The following is a 20635-nucleotide window of genomic DNA, read 5'->3' as shown; positions in this document are numbered from 1 at the left end:
CATTTGAACATTTGTTGGCATCATATATTCAAAACATTTGCTTTCCACTGGAGCCCTTGGTATCAACTCCTCATTTTCCCCCTCCCTCCACTACCTCCCTCATGAACCCTTGATAATTTAGAAATTATTATTTTTACATATCTTGCACTGTCCTATGTCTCCTTTTGCCCCCTAGTCTGTTGTCCATCCCCCTGGGAGGGGGTTATAGATAGGTCATTGTGATCAGTGTTCCCTATCTCCCCCCACCCCCCCTCCCCTCCTGGTATGGATATTCTCAATATTGGTCCATAGGAGTTCATCTGTCCTGGATTTCCTGCATTTCCAACTCTTATATGTACCGTGTGCATGCTTTGGTCTAGTCAGATTTGTAAGGTAGAGTTGGGGTCATGATAATTGGGGAGAGGGTGCACAGATGGAGCACCTGTGTAGAGACCCCTGCCAGAGCTGAGATGCTTACACCTTTACTGATTCGGCTTTCTTCCTGTGTTTTGTGAGATGGAGGAGGACTTTGTAGATCGCTGTTGAACATATGGGCTAATGTTGGACTTATGGGCTTGGGCAGCACTGGGTTGGATGCTTTCTTTCTTTTTTTTTTTTTCAGGGGAGAGCACGAACGCAGTCCCCCACTACCACAAATTATGCAGTCAAGTTTCCCACATTTGGGGAAATCGCAGGGGTCAGCACATCCGGAGTGCAATGGATAAGCCTCGCCCTGGGAAAACCACCTTCGTGATCATGGTATCTCCCCTGCCAGGTAAGTATTGGATGCTTTCTTAATGTACACTTACCCTTTATATAAAACTCTCTCTTATACATATGAGTTTCTGTTGATTTGTTTTCCTAGTTTACCCTGACTAACACAGATATTACGCTGTCACAGACAGGATTGGACTTCAAGATAGATCTTCAAATGCCCTTTTCTGATGATGAATGTAATGCTATGTCCCTGGAATCCATCATGCCTCGTGTAGTAAACTATAGGACTGCCTGGTTCAAAATGGTCAATACCAGTCCAATCCAGCTCACGAATGTCTAGGATATTAATATTTATGACTTCCACTTCATTTTGCATGACTTCCAATTTTCCTTGATGCATACTTCATACATTCAAAGTTCAATTATTAATACATATTTGCAGATGTTTCTTATTTGGGGTATGAAAATTGCCTTTTCAGCAAATGAAGGTCTCGCAGGCTTCACTTGTGAACACACTATTCCAGCCACATCGTTATGGTTAACTCTACTTTGAGAAGGCAGCTCTTCCTCAGTTGTGTTTTCAGTACCTTCAGACCTCCGGATTTCATTGTATGGCGCTGTCTCTGGCAGTGTTCTGCTTCTGTTCAGTAGGTGTTTGACAGTGCTCTGCTGCTAGTCATAAGCTTGTCAGTGGCTCGTTATTCAGAAATGGACAGCCTACCCCTTCTTCACAGTCTGCTCTTATTCTAAAGCTCTGTCGAACCCTGTTCACTGTGGGTTCAAACACCTGCTGATATTTGAAATGCCAGTGACATAACTTCCAGCATCACAGCAACACACAAGCCATTACAGGACGACAGAATCACAGACACGTGGTGAAACCATGACAGTATTATAATAAAACAATACATATCTTATCAATAATAGCTATATATGTTTATTTTTATTCATAATAGAAATGAAAATAATCCCTTAGGGAAGCCCAAGACTTCATGATAGTAAGACCATACAAAAACTGTCCCCAAATATCACACAAAAAGAATTACACATAATGTATTTAGCATTGCTAAATACTCATCACAAAATAATGGGTATTTTAGATCTGCATCACAACATGCCTTCAATGACATCACGTGAAAGTTTATTTCCGTAAAGCAATTTTAAGAGACGAGTATTATATGATCTGGGTGCATATCCAATTCACTTAATTTATTCAGGTTTCTTAGATGCAACAAATAAAAGCAACTAGTTAACTTTGTAGAAAACAGCAATATTGGAAGGACCTCAGGTAACTTGTGAAACTCGTGGGCTAATGGAGGACCAGGCTTGGAAAGTCGCTGAGAATCAAGGGAGATGAGGCCCAGGAAAGAGCCTAGCATAAGAATTGTCTGAAGAGGACGTTGCTGTGCTGCAGCCTCTTGATCAACACTTGACTGATCTTGCTGATTCTTAGTCCTGCTGCTACTATTGTGATAAATCATCTCTGGTTGTCCCTGCATTTTTGCTTCTCTCTCTCTCATGATACTTAATTCCAAGATAATAGCTCATCTATCTGATTATGCCTAGATCATGTATAACTAACTATCTTCTAGAGAGCTGGGGAGGGAGTAGCTACTCTTTAGTGTTTGTAGGGAAAAACGGGGCCTTGAATCCCACCTATTTTGGGGTTTCCCCCAAATAAGAAAGCTATCTGGGTGTTGCGCTGCCAAAAAAAGCAAATGTCCACTCTATCCATCAAAAAAGATTCCCATCAGTATTGGACAGCATGAGTTCAAGATTGTATTTGCTGACAAGTACCTGCAGTGCTCCTAGTCCATGTTGCCAATTAAATAAGGACCCATATGCTTCAACAGACAGTAGAATTGGGAAGAGGATTGATGTCCTCTTGTGAAAATCGAGTCGCTTAATACAGACACCCAGCTGATTACAAGGCCACCCCTGGTGGAAGGCAAGCTGTGGGGAGGATCATAGACATGGCCAAGAGTCCACTTCTGAGAAATGGTTACTAATTTGCTTTCACGTACAGACAAATGAGCACTTATGCTTTATTAAGCAATACCATAAAAAAGCTAGCTTGGAAATTTTGAAGACTAGCAGAACTGATGCTTTCTTAGCTATTAAAAGAAAAATCAGTGACGCTTCTGTGGCTTTGAGAGTTGATACGAAATGTGCCACTGTTGTGTCCCTGTGGATCGATCCCTACGCAGGGTGACACTGTAGGACAAAGCAGAGCTGCCCCTGAGGTCTTTTAGGCTGTACTCTCCGCAGCAGATTGGCAAGCCTTTCTCCCAGACCGCAAGGTAGTCTGAACCGCAGGTCCTTCTATTGGCAGCCAAGGGCTTACCTGGTCCACCGCTGAGGCTCCTTTGGAGGACTGCTACTCTCTGGCACACTTTCAAAGAGAAGAGAGTTGAGAAATGTATTCCACAGAAACTAAAAGCAGAAGCTTTCATGTGATTTACTTTCTTTGAAAAATTCTGATGTAAAGAAAATCTGCGTTAAACATTTATTTTGGATAGATAATGTGGACCCCGGGGTCAAAAATGGTACAAAGATGCTCTAACCCATCTGTCCTGTGTCCCGCCGCAGCTGGCTAGCCACTTAAGTTGCTTTTCATATTTTCTTCTAGAGGTATATTTATGTAAATACAAACTCATATGTTTATGTAGACTTGCTTATCTTTTTTTGTTTGTTTTTGTAAACACTAAAGTAGCATGCTACATTCAGTTTTCCATTCCTTGTTTTGCTTCTTTAAGCTAAATAGATACTCGAAAAGTTTCCAGAGAAGCATATAAAAATGTTTTCATTAAAAAAAGTACTTTATAGTATTTCAGTGAATATACCATACTTTAAAAAAACATTTTGAAGGGGTTTCAGTTCTTTTCTTTCTTTTATAAACCATTTTTCAGTTCTTTTTATTTTTTCACTATTTTGTGAAAAAGTTGTGCATAAATATTTTGAAAATGTGTAAATTCCTCTCTCTTAGGCATATACATGTATATGATATCTATGTAGGCGTATGTATTCTGAGGTAACATATTCTGAGGTAGTTGTTTGGACAAAGGGGATTTGAATTTGTCACTTAGAAAAATATTGCTATTATCCTCTAGCAGGTTATATTACTTTGCCTTTCTACTAGTATCATATGAGAGCTCGTTTCTCCCCACACTCTCCAGTAATATGTGGACTTTTAATTTGTTTGTGCAATTTTGATTTTCTTTATTCAAATGACATTGGTAAGTAAAGTATCTGAGGGAGGGCTTATTTAGTTAGTTCATCTTGCTTTGAGCGAGGTTGGGAATCTTTTCACATATTAAAAACTCCAACCAAACCAAACTCATAGTTCTGACTCCCAGCGACCCTCCAGGACAGGGCAGCATTGTCCCTGTGGGTGGGTTTCTGCGACTGCAGCTCCTTCAGGTGTAGACAGCCTGGCGAGCTGCCGTCCTTGCTGCCCTTGTCGAAGATGTTCACTTTGGGTGTTCTTGTTTTGGCACTGGGTTAAGGATATTTTTCTCTCTATTTCGTAGAGCTTCTGAATTTTGAGTCATAGTCCTATTATGTTTAAGTTTAAAAATAGATGATCACTTAAAAATATTTGATCAATTTGAATTTTTTTCGAGAGTAGTTTATGTTGTGATTTGTGCATCTGTTTCATCCCCCCATGTATCATCGGCATCCCCAAGTTTACTTAATAAGTAGTTTCTTCTACTTTGAAATGCTATATTTAAAATATGCCAAATTTATGTATGGATTTTTAAAAATCTTATTTCATTGATATGTTTGGTCTATTTCCACCTCAGTGCCTGCCATCGAGTCAATGCTGACTCACAGCGACCTCTGTGAGTTTCTGAGACTGTAACTGTTTACAAGAGTGGAAAGTCCAGCCAGTCTTTCTCCCGGAGCCACTGGGCATTTCCTACGGGAAACAACTGGATCACAGAGCCCGGACTCATAAGCACCACACTACCAGGGCTCCTCTTTCCACACGAGTACCAGTGACTTTTAACTTAGTGCAGCTTTGTGGATACCAAGCAAGCAGTCGCTTAAAGATACCCTTGAGACCAGGTATAAGGCATCATGCAAAAAAAAAAAAAGAATGTGTGTGTGTGTATGTGTATATATATATATATATATGTATATATATATATATGTATATATATATATATACCATATTGAATGAAGGGGGAAGTGCAGAGTGGAGACCCAAGGCCCAAGAGTCGGCCACTGGAGACCCCCTCATAGAGGGGCTTAGGAGAGGAGATGGGTCAGTCAGGGTGCAGGGTAGTACCGACGAAGAGCACAGCTTTCCCCCAGATCCTGGATGCTTCCTCCCCCCAACTACCATGATCCGAATTCTACCTTGCAGGGCTGGATAGGACAGAGGTTGTACCCTGGTGCATATGAGGGCTGGAGGCACAGGGAATCCAGGGTGGATGATACCTTCAGGACCAAGGGTGTGAGGGGCGATGCTGGGAAAGCGTAGGGTGAGTGGGTTGGAAAGGGGGAACTGATTACAGGGATCCACTTGTGATCTCCTCCCTGGGAGAGGGACAGCAGAGAAGGGGGGGAAGGGAGACTCCGGATAGAGCAAGATATGACAAAATAATGATGTATGGATTACGGGGGGCACATGGGGGAGGGGGGAGCGGGGAGGGAGGGGGGAAAAAAAGAGGACCTGATGCAAAGGGCTTAAGTGGAGAGCAAATGCTTTGAGAATGATTGGGGCGGGGAATGTATGGATGTGCTTTATACAATTGATGTATGTATATGTATGGATTGTGATAAGAGTTGTATGAGTCCCTAATAAAATGTAAAAAAAGAAAAGGGAAAAGAAAGAAAAGAAAATGATTAGGGCAAAGAATGTACAGATGTGCTTTATACAATTGATGTATGTATATGTATGGACTGTGATAGGAGTTGTATGAGCCCCTAATAAAACATTAAAAAAAAAAAGAAAAGATACCCTTGAATAAGAAATGACATGTATTTAAAAAAGTTTAGCAATGATAACAAATCATTAATAAGAATACATTTATTGTTTCAATAAATTAACAATTAAAATAAGTGAATACAGTTTATTATTTTAATAGACCTCAGCCTTTGAGGGAATTTATTTAATTAATAATTTGTGTGACAAATGGGGAATGATTCCTAAAATACAATGCTTCTCTTGCACAGTGCTTGTTTTAGTTGTAAACTGAATTAGCTGCTTCTGCCATGAAACACCGTTTTTACTGACAGACAAACTGTGGTTATTGAGACTTGGTTCTGTGGCAGGCATTTTCTCAGAAATGAGAAAAGCGAGTCTGTCACTTCCAGGAAAACAACTGACAATGTTTGTTGCCAATGATATAATTCTAGTTTTCATGTGCAAATTTGAATTTGGAAAACTTGGATCTTCCACTGTGGGTTTGACAGCTTCCCAATACTTACAGACTTCTTTGGTAAGATGGGTGGTGATATTAAAAATATTACTTAAAATATTTTTAATGAAATAAGGCAACATGTGGAAAATCTATATTACTCTTTGAACCAATATAATTCAAAAGACCAATGTTTGATATTAAAAAATTAAGCATGGATAAACAATCCACTTGAACTTAAATGAAAGAAATGACTTACTTGTTCGTTTTTTTCCTCAGTTCATTTCCCCTCTAAATTTTGCCTACTTTACTATTGTGGGGAATATCCACCATGAAGCGCACACAAATTCAGCAGTTTCTCCACGTGTAACTTAGTGATATTGATTCCAGTCTTCAAGTCAAGAAGCCATTCTCTTCCTCCTTTTCTGAGTTGTTTCTCCTTCATCAACAGAAACACACCGCCTCAAAGTTTCCTGTTTAATCTCCGAGTGGCTGTTGTCAGTTTCATCCCATATCAACAGCTGTTCAAAGTGCATAATGTTTAAGACAGACTTTTTATTTTTACTAGTTGAACTAACCTGTGGTTTGGTTTTAAGAAGTCTTCTGGGGATATTTTTAGTGTAAGGTTTAAAGATTCCATCACAGTGTTAATTTCAGGGGTTCATCCAGTCCTCATGGCTCTAGAATATCTGGAGTCCTGAGATTTTGAAATCATTTTCTGTTTTCTCTGCCTTTGGGTCAGAATTCTTGTCTGGAATCTTTGATCAAGATTTTCAGGAAGGTTAGCCAGGCACCATCTTGTTCTTCTGGTCTCGTGGCACAGAGGCAGTTAGTTGTTCATGGAAACCATGAGTCTCACATTCTGTATTCTCCTCCTGTTCCTGACTCTTCCTCAGTTGTCCCAGGTGATTAGAGAAAAAGTGTACCTTTAGATGAGTGTTTATAAAGCGTAGAAGACCCCAGGCACTGAGAAATGAACTAGCAGGGAGAACTGAGGCATACACCATGTTATTAGACCAATGAACCAGGCTGTCCTATAAAATCGTAACTCTAAACCTTCAAGTCAAGGAACCTAATTCCATGAGGTATCTAGTTGTATAAAAGCACCCTCAGCTACTCTTTTGTTGTTGTTGCTGTAAATATACTTATCATATAACTTTTGCCAATTAAACTTTTTATAGGTGTGTGAATTAATCACAGAAATGCTAGCGATGGCCCGTGCAATCCTTCCCCCTTTCCCTCTGCTCCTCACTCATAAGCGTTGGTCTGTATACATTTGTCATTCCAAGTATTTTTATAAGAAGCCATGCAATATTTGTCCTTTGTGATTGACTTATTTCCCTCAGCATAATGTCTTCAAGTTCATCCACACAGCTGCATTTACCAAGACTTCACCTTTGTTTTTGACTGGATGTTTGTACCGCATTTGGTTTGTTCATTTATCTCTCGATGAGCTTTAGATTCTCCCTACCTTTTGACCGTTATGAATAGGGCTGCAGCGGGACTGGTTTGCAAGTCACGTTCTGAGTTCTCTGTGCTTTCCGGACTTTCAGGTATCCTCCAAGGGTGCAGTGGCTGCATCATCTCCTAGGTCTGTTTATGTTTTTTTGAGGTACCATCACACTGTTTTCTACAAGGGCTATCCCATGTCACATCTCCGCCAGCAGCGGAGAAAAACTTGAATTTCCTCACAACTAGGCTAGCATGAAGAAGAATGTGGCATCAGGTTGGAGGATAGCTCATTAACCATCGGAGATATACGGATGACACTCCCTCGCTTGCTGAAAGCGAGGCGGACTCCAAGCACTTGCTGATGAAGATCAGGGATTGCAGCCGTCAGTATGGATTGTCAGTATAAAGAAAGCCCAAATCCTCCCAACTGGGCCAATAGGGAACATGAAGATAAGGGGAGAAAAGGCGGGCATTGTGAAGGATTTTGCTTTGCTTGGATCCACAATCTATGCTCATGGAAGCAGGAGCCAAGAGATCAAGCATTGTATTAGGTAAGTCTGCTGCACGTGACTTTCTTAAAGTGTTGAAAAGGATGTCGCATTGAGGACTGAAGCAATCCTGCCTCGCGCCAGGGTATTTTCCATTCCCTCACAAGCATAGGGAAACTGACATTGATGAACGAAGACTGAAGAAGAATCTATGCGTTTGAATTGCGGCGCTGATAAAGAATATTGAAAGTGCTGTTCACTGCTAAAAGAACACACCATCTTGGAAGACGTGCAACCGAATGCTCCTTTTGGCTAAGGATGGTGAGACTTCCATCATGTACTTTGAACACATCCTCAAGAGAGACCAGAATCTGGAGAGAGATCTCGTGCTTGGTAAAGTAGAGGGGAGTCCAAAAAGAAGGCCCTTGACCAGGCTGACTGACGCAGCTGCTGTAACAAAGAGCTCAAAGGTAAGCACAATTGTGAAGATGGTACAGAACTGGGCTGCGCTTCATTCTGTTGTACAAAAGGTCTCCGTGAGCTGGAATGGACTCCTAACAAGAACGACAACAACGCTAACATTTGTTGTTGTTATTATTGGTGGTAGTGTTTTGTATTCTTAGTCATCCTAGTGGGAGTAAAATAGGATGTAACATAGGGAGTAAAATATTCATTGTGGTATTGTTTCGCATCTCTCTGCCATGTTAATTTTTGGTGCAGCATCAAAGAAGAAGATCCACAATGATCTGAAAAGGCTATTACATATATAGGAGAGGCCGTGTTTTCTTTTTATACTTTTAAGAAACAGCATATCACAACAGATTGAATGTAAAAGCAGATATGAGAAAGCAGCTGTCCTTTATTAAAGAGATGTATTATATATTAAAGAGATTTACAAAGATGTGTATTGCAATTCTCTTTGCACTAAATTTTGTATGTTTTAAAAAATGAATTAATAATTATTTTAATATTACTCTGTTTTAATTTGCAATATAGTGAATATTGGTAATTTGAAGAAAAAACAGACAAATTCTATAAATAGGTCTTTGGGGGGGTCTTCTACAATTCTGACTAGTCTAAGGGTTCCCAAGCACCAAAGGTTTGAGAAACTGCTACACTAGGGAATTGGCGTTTGCTTTGTGATCTAGTTTGAAAATCTTTTTTCTCTTAATCATTGAATTAAACTCATGTATACATTGATAGAAAAGATTTGGTTCTTATTATTTTCACCTTAGCAATGAAAAATATCTTTCGTTGTGTGTTTTTTTTTGGTATAACTGTACAGTTTTATAAGATGCTTAGTCCTCCCCCCATGATTATTGCTTCATACTCTGAGAAATGATATTAGGTGTTTCCTTTTTTTGTCACCATGTGATTTTTATTGATTATATAATCTGTGAAGCTTTACTAATAATATTGCTAAGTATGCTTATACTTAAATCATGACTTATCTTCTTATAAAAGATACACTTTGAATCCCAATTAGTAGATGAGGCTATCAGTGAACAAACATATGATTCCTTCAACTCTCCATTCTTCTCCGTAGGCATGTTCACCTCAGCCGGAGAGCTCTTGCTTGACATCATGCTTCTTTCCTCTTCTCCGGAACTACGGAGCCACCATTTTCCCTTCCTCATCTTCCGATCACCGTTTCTCTACTCATTTTCCTTTTGTTACATAGACATTCGCAAATGGTTTTCTTCTTAAAAAGATCTTCTCTTTATAGCAGATTTCTTTCTGATGTAACCTCAAACGAATAGTATATATTTCTTCATCCGTCAACACATCTTGATCACTTTCTCTGATATCGATGAAATGGTGGACTTGTTACTCCATGTACCTTTATATGTATACGGGTCGGATAATGCACCACTGAAATTCATGTCCCCTGAGAACCTTGGTATATGGGGACCTTATTTGGAGATGGGATCTTTGCAGATGTCATTAAATTGAGGCCATAGTGGATGAGGGTGGACCTTAGTCCAATGACGGGTATTCTTAAAGAGGAGGAGAAGACGCTAAGACACCTGGGAGCGTCATATGACGATGGGTGGAGATTGGTGGGGTGCAACTGTGAGGACTTGTGAAACATTGAGAATTACCAGAAGCCACCAGAAGTTCGAAGGAGGGCAGGAAACATTCTCCCCTAGAGCCAGCAGAGGTAGCGTCCTCTGTCATCGCCTTGGTTTTGAACTTCTAGCTCCGACCTGTGAGAATACAAATCCACATTATTTCAAGCCACAAGTGCATGACAATTTGCTAGGTAGCCTTGGGGAACTAATCTGGTGTGTGACCATCAGGCAGAATTTTGTTTTTGGTTCAGTCCGTTGGTCAGTAAGGAACTTAAACCTATATTCTTGGCATAATTAGCATAATGCTTCCCAGTTACGTGGCTTAGATATTGATCTCTGATGATAAAAATGCAGCCTGTAACTACGAGGACATCGGAATGTTATATATGTGTTCAATATGTCTAAGAGTCAAAGGAAACCCTAGCAAGCCTTTATTTGGAAGAGCAGAGGTGCAGAGTTTATCAGTGTCACCCCACTGATAGTATGAGAAAAAAGGTCTTTTGCAGTCAGCTGGCTGGAACTAAAGTCTACACAGCCAGGATGAGAAAAAAGGCTGCAAATGATGGTGTGTGAGATGAAACGATCATTTCCTTTTTGACAATTATGAAGTTAGGATAGATCGTGTAGGAGGTGTAAGGGTTACAAAGAGGATTAGGTGTAAGAATAACAAGGCAGAGTGGGAGGAAAGCATCTAGTGCAGATGGTAATGTAATGTATTGTGGCTATATTGTAGGGCACATTAAAACTGGCTCAAGAGATGATTTTAAATCTGGTGAAAATGAACATTTGAAACATCATCTTTATGAAGAACACATATTACCTTTTAAACCAAATAAGAAATGGTTGACCCAATTATGTACAGGCTCTGGTTTGGCCATATGGACATTAAAATGAGCCCCTAAAAAGGAGATACATGGAGGCCCCAATGAAGTGGCTGAGCATTTGTCCTTTTAAAAATATGGCGTGAAGCCACTGGCAGGATTTCGACAGGACAGTGACAGAACATCACATGACATCCACTTTACAAAGATTTCTTGGAGATCAAAGTTCAGCAGCGGTTCCTAGAGGCATGGCGTCGGGTGAGCAGAGGGCCTGTCACTGTCCAGAAAGCACCAAGGTTCTGTTTCTGGTAATGGAATACTTGGCATTGGAAATCAGTGATGTTTGTGCAACATGATTGTTGTCATTGGTGTCACATTATACACCTAAAAAATATTGAGTACATCTGTGTCTAGGTCTAGCTAGCTATCATCTCTGCAGGTAAGCAGTGGACTGCTGATTTCAAGGTGGATGGTCCAAACTTACCAGCCGCTCTGAAGGAGGAAGAGGAGGCTGTCAGCTCCCCTCCAGATTTACAGGCTGGAACCCATGTGTACGCAGGGCCGGGGAATGGCTGGACACAGCTGCAGAAGGTCCACAAAATCACCAGTACCGGCTAACATCATGTGCCTCGGAGAAGCAGTTCTAGCCATCACCCTGAGGGCGCATGAATGAAATGTTTGATCAGCATGGCTTGAATGATGCTATAAGGATTCAAATAGATTTTGGCAGAAGAACAATTTCCTTACCACTGCATGGAGTCGCTATGAGTGAGAATTGACTTGATGGCAGTATTTGTGTTGTTTGTATATAGTATGCAATTTTAAAAAGGGGAAAAAAAGGTTGCCTTCCTATCTGGAAAACTGACTAAGGGGGAAAGCGTGGGAGTGGGAAGATGGGTCCCGAGAGTATGTAATGACCCAGGAGAGATGATAGTGGAGGACGGAACAGACTGGAGTTGTCATGGTTTTGTTGTGGCCTGTGAGAAAAAGAGAAAACCGAAGCATGGCCCCAAACGCACCAGTTTCTATTCTGGGAGTGAAATATGCTGGAGACAGAGGGCACCATTAGACGATCAGGTTGTCTGGGCTGTTATTGGCCCAACCAAAACAAAACAACACCAAAAAATGCAAACCCAATCACTCTGCCACTGAGTTGATTCTGACAGAGAAGCGAACAGAGGAGAGCTGCCCCTGTGCGTTTGCAAGGCTGCAAAGCTTTACCCTAGCAGACAGCCTGTCTCTACATGGTGTTTCCAACTACTGACCTGCGGCCAGCATCCCAGACAAGGAGCTAGACTCACCCTTCTCCTCGAGGTCTGATTGTAGAGCACCTAGGCAGTTCCCCGAGTTTCACCCCCACCCCTTCTTTGTACATTTTACAACAAATTGGCGTCATTTTAGTGTACCTCCTTTCCTTGCAACATGGAAGAGCCTTAGTAACATGGCTTTGCTGAGCATGCGTTAGGGCCATAAATATGATCGAGTTTTATAATGCTTCATCCAAAAGCTTGGCAGCATTATCAAACATAGGTTTTAATCTTAAAAACAAGCAAGAAGCAAACTGATAGCACAGTTTAATCCTAAAGTTTCAGGTTTTAATAATTTTTTCAAGGGAAATTTAAAAGTGTTTGGAATGAAAAACAACAATAAAAAGTTTGAGAAACATGCCATGACTCTTCTAAAATATATTTCAGAATATTTTCAGGACCCTCCCACAGGGCAATTTCCTGGAAAACAACAACAACAACAACTGTATTTGTTCTCTGCTATATCACTAGTGTCTTTCCTGATTCCTGATGAGCAGTCGACTACAATAGATTTTCATTTTAAGAAAGAACGCCAGAGACAGCATATCCCTTTCTTTCCTGATTCTCTGGCAGGATGATTGTTTTGGCATAGAACTTTCACTTTACACTCAGTGTTACTGATTTTAAAAGGAGACAACCACAGAGGGTACAGTTTAACTTTCAGGATGAACTAGAAATTTACTTATATTTAAGACGTACATGTCATTTGTTTACTTGATCCCCCCCTTGTGTGTTTCATAAAAATAAACCCAACCAGAATAAGAAGAGGTTATTTTTTGTAACATCTGTGTACAAATTATTATTAGCAATGCCAATCCAAGAGCTTAATCATAGTCATGATACCTGTATCACCACCAGATGCAAGCTTTTCGAACCTAGCAGTAAGTAAGTGGTTTTGAATAATTAAAAAAAGGAACAACAATATAAATATTTCCCCCCCAAAGTAGCTCATTGGTTCAAAGCTAGCCCATTTATAAATGAATATTTTAAAAATGTGCCATTGTGCTTCTAAATTAGTTTTCCTTTCATATAAAATGAAAATAGACATCCATTAATAGTAGTTGTTATGAAAACAAAATTTTAGTGGATGCACCAATATAAGTAGAAAAAAATACAGAAAATTTTTTTAAGCAAACTCAATCCGGAAGGCAAGAAACTAACTTTTGTTAAAAGTGGAAATCTGCAACCAGCATCATCTGTAAATGGCACAATTTTCAGATAATATGTCTTCGGATAAAGTAGTTTGTGAGGACTCAAATGGCATTTGTAGAAGTATAGTGAATTAGTATAAAATATGTAGGCTCGGTCCACAGTTTTTCTTGCCCAATATTTTCTACCAGTACCCAAACCCAAAGCAAATCCATTGCCATCTGACTCGTATCGACCCTATATAGGTTTTTCTAGACTGCTAATCTTTTATTTTATTTAGTAATCATTTTATTGGGGGCTCTTACAAATCTTATAACACTCCATCATTCAATTGAATTAAGCACACTTGTACATATGTTGCCATCAACAGTTCCATAACACACTTTCTTTCTTCTTGAGCCCTTGGCATCATCTCCTCATTTTGAGTGAACAGCTTCATTTTTTCCCAAAGAGCAGCTAGTGGAATTGAACTGCCTGCTCTTTGGTCCACAGTCCAACTTCTAACCCATGGCATCTGCAGGTCTCCTTTATGAGTAGAACTAAGTATATTGTTATAGGAGGAAAGAATTTCTGTTCTTTGTTTTAGTCTAACAAGGTTTACTGAAACTTCTTTATCAAGTTAGCATGACTGTTACATTCCACTTTAAGTAATTTTGAATGTATTTATTCCATCAGTTTTCACTTTCTTGAGAGCAGTAAAATCTATGTGCTTACTGCTTGTGGCCATGAAGTTGCTAGTGCTCGGCTGCTAATTGGAAAGTTGGTCACTGGGAGAAAGATGAGCTATTCCGCTCCTGTAGAGGCTGACATCACTGAAAACCCTCTGGGCACTTCTACTCTCTTCTATAGGGTCACTATGGAATTATGGAATTGTCTTAGCAGTAATGGGATTTTGGGGCTATTACAATACTCTTGTTAATTATATATTATTGTCATTAAAGAAAAAACAAACTATCTTATACCTTGGCATCTAAATCACAATAATTAAAACACTTATAATAAAAAATAAGAACTAACTCTCCTGGATGAAAAAAACAACAACCAAAAACCAGTGGAGATCCTATGGATCATAGAATATTATCTAAGATTTTGACTGACTGGGTTTTGATGGACATCAAGATAGACCTTTAACTGGAGAAGGACATCATGCTTGGTAACGTGGAGGGCTAGAGTAGGTGAAGGAAACCCTCAATGATGTGAACTGATCCTATGTGGTTTTTCCATCTTTTTAAAGAATGATGTTGGGATCTGGATTGGGATTGTATTGTACTTATAGACAGCTTTGGGTAGCATCGACATTTTCACAATGTTAAAGTCTATCTATGAATATGGAACATCCTTCCATCTATGTAGGTCTCTTGGTTTCTTATAGTAATTTTCATTGTGCAAGTCTTTAGTTTCTCTGGCTAGGTTAATTCCTAGATTTTTAATCTTTTGGTTAGCTATCATAAATGGTATTATTTTCTTGATTTCTGTTTCAAAGCTCTCTTTGTTAATAACAGGAATCCAATTGATTTTTGTCCGTTGATCTTGTATCCTGCCATGTTGCTGAAGCCATCAATTAGCTCCAGTGATTTTCTTGTTGAGTCTTTTAGGTTTTCTACATAGAGAATCATATCAATGGCAATTAGAATTTTACTTGTTTGTCAGTTTGGATACTTTTTTTACTTTGGCTAATAACTTTTGCTAGGACTTGCAACACAGTATTGAAAATGATAAAAGGCATCTAGTTTGATTCCCATTCTCCAGAGGAATCCTTTCATTGAGGTAAATGTTGGCCGTTGGTTTTACATATGTGGCCTTTATGTTGAGGAATTTCCTTGTATTCCTGTTTTTTTTGATTGTACAAATCTTTTTAATATATTTGAACCCTTGAATTGTATGGTAGGTGAATTACATGCTTTTTTTAAAAACAGAGTTCTGCTATGGCAGGATACCTGTTTTGTTGAGTGTTTTTATCTGGATCGAGAGCTGGATTTTGTCCAATGATTTTGCTACATTGATTGACATAATCATGTCGTTTTCCCCCCTCCTTGTTTTACTTGCCTGGCTTTCCTAATTTTAAACCATTCCTGTGTATCTGGACTAAATTCCATTGATCGTGATGAACTGTTATTATTTTTGATATTTTGTTGGATTATTTGGCTAGATTTTTGTTGAGAATTTTGGCGTACATGTTCATAAGGGACATTGGTCCATGATTTCCCCTTCTGGTAGTGCCTTTGTCTGGTTTAGGAGTCAATGTTAGGCTCACTCCATAAAATGTGTTTGAGTGCTAGTCAGCTTTTTCTATACTCTGGAATAGTTTGAGTCGGATTGAAGCCATCTCTTCTCTGAGTGCTTGCTAGGACTCCTGGATAAAACTATGTGGTCCTGGAATTTTTTGTTGTTGTTGGGAGTTTTTGATGACCTAATCTATTTATTCGTTTGTTTTGGGTTGTGGTAGTTAACTAACCTGTTGTCAATTTGAGACTTATGAGTGAAGGGGTAGAGTTTGGCTATCAATCAGATTGCAGCTTGATGACTTCATTTGGAGGCGCTAAGAGATAAATAGCTCGTTCGAGGTGGGACACAGACTCACTCCCTGAGAGACATTGCAGCTGACAAAGCTCCGCTAGTGACCTGAGCTGGAGGAGCCACATGGAAACCCTTGTCAGTGCTGAGATGCTTATGACACTATTGGATCCATAAGACTTCCCACCTACTGGGCCTGTGATCTTCCTCCATTTGGTGTCATTGTATGTGTTTCATGAGTCTGAAGAGGAATGCATGGGCTAATATCAGACTTATGGACTTGATCTGGGCTGGGATGTTTTCTTAATACACAATTACTCTTTATAAAAAGCTCTTTCTTATATACATATGAGTCTCCCTGGATTTGCTCCTCTAGTCTACCCAGACCAACACATGGGTCTGTTGAGGTTTGCTATATCAGTCTGGGTTAATTAAGTAGGTAATGTGTTTCTAGAAATTTGATCATTTTGTCCAGGTTTTCAAATTTGTTCAAACACAGTCCCTCAGAGTATAGTTTATATTTTACTTGGTTCTAGTGTGATGTCACCCTTTTCATTTCTAATTCCTGATTTCTTTTCTTTTCTGGTTTTCTCATTCTTTTCCTTTAATAAGTCCAGATTTTCAAATTTGTTAATTCTTTCAAAGAACCCAATTTTAGTCTTTTTAAAAATATTTTTTTCTCTGATTCATTTATTTTCATTCCAATCTTTATTACTTCTTTTTTTCCTGGTAGCATAAGGTTTTTTTATTTGCTGTTCTTGTACTACTTTTTGAAGTTACTGGGTTAAGGTTTTGATTTTAATTTTTTCTTCTTTTAAAAAAATCATTTTATTGGTGCCTCATACAGTTCTTATCACAATACGTACATAAATCCATTGTGTCAAGAATATATGTACATTTGTTGCCATCATCATTCTCAAAATATTTGCCTTCTCCTTGAGCCCTTTTTTAAAAGTCATAAATCTTTTTATTGGGGCTCATATAACTCTTATCACAATCCATACATACATCAGTTGAGCAAAGCACCCATATACATTCGTTGCACTCGTCATTATCAAAATTCGTCTTCCACTTGGGTTCCTGGAATCAGCTCGGTTTCCTTTCCCCCCCTCCCACTCCCCTCCCTGCTCCCCCCTTCCCCCTTAATAGTTTATAAATAATTATTTTATCTTATCTTACACTGCCCGGCATCTCCTCTCATCCACCTTCCCATTGCCCATCTCCCAGAGAGGAGGTTACACATAGATCTCCAAGATCAGTTCTCCCTTTCTACACCTACTTCCCTCCTGGTGTCACCACTCCCACCACTGGTGTTGAGGGGTTCGTCCCTCCTAGATTCCCTGTGTCTGCAGATCCCTACTGCACCGCTGTACATCCTCTGGTATAAGCAGGTCTGCAAGGTAGAATTAGGGTCATGATAATTGGGAGGGAAGGAAGCGTTCAGGAACTAGAGAAAGGTTTTTAGTTTCATTGTTGCTACACTGAACCCTGAGTGACTCATCTCCTCCCCACTCCCCCTCTGCACGGGATGTCCAGCTGTCTACAGATGGGCATTGGGTTCCCATCATGCACTCCCCCTCATTCACGGAGATGTGATTCCTCCCCCGACCCCCTTTGTTGTTTGAGACCTGGTCTCCTCTGCCCTTCACGATCACCCATGTTGGTGTGCTGCTTCCGTGTGGGCTTTGTTGCTTCTGGGCTAGATGGCCGCTTGTTTTCTTTCAAGCCTTTAAGTCCCCAGACGCTATATCTCTCAGTAGCCGGGCACCATCAGCCTTCTTCACCACACTTGCTTATGCACACCTTCATCTTCAGCGTTTATGTGAGGAAGGTGATCACCCAATGATTGTTTTTGTTCCTTGGTGTCTGCTACATGGTCCATTCAACACCTTGTATTCGCTTAGGCTGTGTGCTTCTCCTCTGTGGGAATTTTTTCTTCTTTTTGATGTGGGTATTTATGACTACACATTGCCCTCTGAGTATTGCTTTTTCTGCGTCCCAAAAGTTTTGGTATTTTTATTTTCATTTATTTAAAGGAATTTGAAAATATCATTCCTATGTCTTCAGTTACTCAGTAGTTTTTATGGAGGGTGTTGCTCAGTTTCCATGTATTTGATTTTCTTCCTTTAACTTATTGTTGATTTCTAGTTTTGTAGCATTATTAGTTGAGAAAATGGTTTTATAATATCTCAATATTTTAAAATTTAATAATGCTTCCTTTGTGACCTCATGTATGGTCTATTAAGGAGCCCGTTTCACGTGCACTGAAAATTAACGTATATTGTGCTGCTGTTGGAGTGCCCTTTAGCTGTCTAGGAGGTCAAGCGGATTAATTGTGGTGTGTAGTAGGTCTGTGTCTTTATTGAGTTCCTTTCCTGATGTTTTGTTTTTCCTCAAGTGTTGTATTGAAATCTTCTTCTATTAGTGTCTACCATTTGTCGATCAGTTTGTCATGTGGTGGTGGCTTGCGTGTTGCTGTAAGGCTGAAGTCTATGTCGCTGGCATTTGAAATACCAGATGCATCACCCACGTGAACAGGTTTCAGCAGAGCTTCCATTCTAAGAAAAGACTATGACGAAGGAATAGCTGTCCACATCAAATAAATTAGCCATGGAAAACTCTGTGGAAACAAACAAATGAAAAAAAAAAAACAACCAAAAAACTTGTGGATAGCATCAAAACATTGTCAGTTACTGTAAACCTCATAAATAAAAGCAGAACATCATCAGAGAGAATTCCAGAAAATGAGCCATTCATAGCTGAAGGCCTTAAAATATGACAAATGCTTTGAAAATGTTTAGGGAAAAGAATGTACAGATGATATATGTATATGTATGGATTGTGAGAAGAGTTGTATGAGCCCCTAATAAAATGTAAAAAAAATATGACAAAGGAAGATCTGCCTTTGCAAAGTAGTAGTTGTTGTTAGGTCACATTGAGTCAGCTCTACAGAATGAAAATCTGCATGATGCTGAGCCATCTGTGCAATTCTTCTTATGCCTGAGCCCATGGCTGCAGCCACTGTGCCAGTCCATCTCCCCGAGGGCCTTCCTCTTCTCTGCTGCCCCTCTACTTTACCAAGCACGATTTCCTTCTCCAGGGATTCATTTTTCCCGAACTTGTCCAAAGTATGTAAGACGAAGTCTAGCCATCCTTGGTTCTAAGGATCACTCTGGCCTAACTTTAACAACAAACATATCGGGTTGTCCTTTGAGCTGTCCATGGTACTTTCAATCTCCCTTTCAAGCACCATAATTCATATGTATTGATTCTTCTTTGGGCTTCCTTGTTCCATGTCCCACTTCCACATACATCTGAGGCCATGGAAAATACTGTGGCTTGGGCCAGGTGTACCTTAGCTCTCAAAGTAACATTCTTGCTTTTCAATACTCCAAAGAGGTCTTGTGTAGCAGATTTACCTAATGCAATGCTTCATTTGGTCTTTTGACTGCTGCTTCCATGAGCACTGGTTGTAGATCCAAGCAAGACAAAACCTTCATAATTCCAACGTTTTTCCATGTATCATGATGTTATCTATTGGTCCAGTTTTGGGGATTTTGGTTTTCTTTACATTGAGTCATAGTCCATATAGAAGGTTGCCATCCTTGGTCTTCATCAGCAAGTGCTTCAAGTTTTCCATACTTTCAGCCAGCAAGGTTGTATAGTCTGTATATCACAGGGTTTTTACTAAACCTTCCAATCTTGATGCCACATTTTTCTCCATCTAAGCTCCCTTCTCGGATTATTTGCTCAGCATATAGAATGAATAAGTATGGTGAGAGGATATAAGCATGAAACACACTTTTCCTTGTTTTAAATCATGAAATATTCCCTTGTTATGTTCACACAATTTCTGCTTGATCTATGTACAAGTTACTTATGAATACAAGGAAGTGTTCTGGAATTCCCATTCTTCTCAAGGTTATCCATAGTTCCTCATAGTTCACAGAATCGAATGAGCTGTGGGAGGACATCAAGAACATCATACATGAAGAAAGCAAAAAGTCGTTAAAAACACAGGAAAGAATAAAAGATCAAAGTGGATGTCAAAAGAGACTATGAAATTTGCTCTTAGTAATAGTGTAGCTAAGGTAAATGGAGGAAATGATGAAGCCAACGAGTTGAACAGAAAATTATAAATGGGGAACTCTAGAAGGCAGTCAAATACTATAACGAAGTGTGCAAAGACCTAGAGTTAGAAAGCCACAAAGGAAGAACATGTTCGCTGAAATTTAAACTGAAAGAACTAAAGAAAAAATTCAAGCTTTGAATTGCCTCATTGAAAATATTGAATGATGCAGGAAGTTATAAAAAGAAAATGGAAGGAGTACACAAAGTCACTGGACCAAAAAGAACTAGTCAAATTTAACGATTTCAGGAGAAGCATATAAGCAAGAACCAATGGTACTGAAGGAAGAAGTCCAAGCTGCCCTGAAAACATTAGGCAAAAGCAAAGCTCCAGGAACTGATGGAATCCAATGTGAACTGTTTCAACAAGTGGATGAAGCTTTAGAAGAACTCATTTGTCTATGCCAAGAAATTTGGGAAGGCAACTACTTGGCCAACTGACTGGAAGAGACCTATATTTGTGTCCATTCCAAAGAAAGGTGACCCAAAAGAATGCAAAAATTATAGGAAAATATGATTGATACCACATACAGGTAAAATACTGTTGAAGAACATCCAATGACAGTTGCAGTCGTACATTAACAGGGGACTGTCAGAGCTTTAGGATAGATTCAACAGAGAATGCGGAACAAAGGATATCAT

At 39.5% G+C, this 20635-nt stretch overlaps 1 non-coding gene across 1 annotated transcript; it reads right to left on the bottom strand.

Moving 5' to 3' along the window:
* Positions 1 to 598: 598 nt before the first annotated feature.
* Positions 599 to 762, bottom strand: LOC142425060 (U1 spliceosomal RNA). The gene has a single exon (XR_012779440.1). It is a non-coding gene; the product is annotated as a U1 spliceosomal RNA (small nuclear RNA).
* Positions 763 to 20635: the final 19873 nt, after the last annotated feature.

The sequence above is a fragment of the Tenrec ecaudatus genome, chromosome 13 (genome assembly GCF_050624435.1).
Source record: "Tenrec ecaudatus isolate mTenEca1 chromosome 13, mTenEca1.hap1, whole genome shotgun sequence".
NCBI classification, from domain to species: domain Eukaryota; kingdom Metazoa; phylum Chordata; class Mammalia; order Afrosoricida; family Tenrecidae; genus Tenrec; species Tenrec ecaudatus.
Note: the sequence above shows the minus strand (reverse complement) of the source record. Positions and strands in the feature narration are given on the sequence as shown.